The sequence below is a fragment of the Mustela lutreola genome, chromosome 10 (assembly GCF_030435805.1).
Source record: "Mustela lutreola isolate mMusLut2 chromosome 10, mMusLut2.pri, whole genome shotgun sequence".
NCBI lineage: Eukaryota > Metazoa > Chordata > Mammalia > Carnivora > Mustelidae > Mustela > Mustela lutreola.
This window is the reverse complement of record NC_081299.1, coordinates 78,994,140-78,996,109: the sequence shown is the minus strand read 5'-3', so window position 1 is coordinate 78,996,109 and position 1,970 is coordinate 78,994,140. Positions and strand designations below refer to the sequence as shown.

The 1,970-nt window shown below is 37.5% G+C and overlaps 1 non-coding gene across 1 annotated transcript; it reads right to left on the bottom strand.

Moving 5' to 3' along the window:
- Positions 1 to 620: 620 nt before the first annotated feature.
- Positions 621 to 686, bottom strand: LOC131810687 (small nucleolar RNA SNORD58). The gene has a single exon (XR_009345666.1). It is a non-coding gene; the product is annotated as a small nucleolar RNA SNORD58 (small nucleolar RNA).
- Positions 687 to 1,970: the final 1,284 nt, after the last annotated feature.

The window sequence follows — 1,970 nt, the reverse complement described above, 5'->3', positions numbered from 1 at the left end:
ACATGGAAACAACAAACACTGAAAAAAATGAGAAAACACACACACACACACACACACACACACACACACACAAAACTTGGAAAAAGATAAGGAATATGCTCCAAGAAGTCTGAACACTTTATTATATCTTCGAATTGGTTGGTTCTGACTAGATTTTACTGGGGGTAATCAGTGAGGAAACATCTGGATCTCCTAAGATCTCTGCCGTCATCTGAGAGAATTGGATGTTTCCTGGATTTGGATGGTTATTCCTCACTTGAGAGAACTGGGAAATATTTAGGGCTGGTCTTCAGAAGGAAGGACAACACTACAAATCTCCTTAATAAATAGGGTTCTGGCAGTGTGCTACCAGGTCACCTCTTGCTGCAGTCTCTACACAATTTTCCCCTTCTGTAGAGAGCATGGCATATCCTTATACACAAAATAGGGAAACCAGATTGTGGAATGCTATTTGAATATAATGACATTGACATTTATTTTATAGGAGACCCTGAGACTATAGCCAGAGGCTGAAAATATTCTGTCTCAGGACAAGTTGATATCCTGCTGAAGACCACATGCACAATAACAAAATAAACCCTTCAATAACTTCCATGGGACAATTTTTTTTCCTTCCAGCAGCTGTTCAAAGAATAGTTGTTTTCATGATTAATCCAAAGGTGTTCTAAAAAATGCCATCATTGCAGGCAAGTGACAAGTTTTATATGATAATTTTTGACATGCTTGCTAAAGTCATCATGAATTCTCAATAGAAGTCTTTCGGTGCCATGTTTTCATTGGGGGAATTTCAATTTCCAGAATTATAGTATTATGCCTCGAGTCAGACAAATCCTAGCACCAAATTATTATAGGCTGTTCCTTTTCTTAAGGAACTATTCCAAAAAGCCCACAATATTTCTTCAGGGAATGTACCAATAAGAAGAAATAGAATATAGACTGTCATTCATCATTCTGTTTCAGATTCTGAATGATGTTTTTAAGTTAAAAACATCTTTAAAACCTATTCTGTTTTTGCACTTTTTGTCCTCCCGGCAGCCTCATTTATTCATTCATCCTTTCAGCAAATGTTTATGGATTACCTTCTATATGCCAGGTGCTGAGGTAGGTATTAAGGACATAATAATGAATTAGAATTTGCTGTCATTGTAATTGTAATCATTCCTTTAAATTAAATTAAATTAAATTAAATTAAATATTAAGAAACCAGACACACAAAATACCTGCTCTACTTCCTATTAAATTTCTTGTGTTCTATACTCCTAACATCATTTTATAATTTTTTGGACACAAGAGATTCATAATATTTGGTGGTGATATCAGCAGACAATTAGAGAATTATTGTATTATTTCTTTCTTTATTTTTAAAGGATTTTATTTATTTATTTGATAGAGAGAGATCAGAGAGTAGGCAGAGAGACAGGCAGAGAGAGAGGAGGAAGCAGGCTCCCTGCAGAGCAGAGAGCCCGATGCAGGATTCGATCCCAGGACCCTGAGATCATGACCTGAGCTGAAGGCAGAGGCTTAACCCATTGAGTCACCCAGGCGCCCCAGAATTATTGTATTTTTTTTTTAAAGATTTTATTTATTTATTTGTCAGAGAGAGAGAGCGAGCGAGAGCGAGCACAGGCAGAGTGGAAGGCAGAGTCAGAGGGAGAAGCAGGCTCCCCGCGGAGCAAGGAGCCCGATGTGGGACTTGATCCCAGGACGCTGGGATCATGACCTGAGCCGAAGGCAACTGCTTAACCAACTGAGCCACCCAGGCGTCCCAGAATTATTGTATTTTTAAAAAATCAATATTCACTTTGCCTTTTCATAGAAAATAAATGAATGCCTTATCTCTCATTTTAGTTTTTTTCCCTCCTTCCTTCCTTCCTTCCATCCTTCCTTCTCTCCTTTCTTTCTATTAAATTTTTTATTTTAATGCCCTGTCATTTTAATCTTATATTCTCATGACTAAGTCACAACAGACC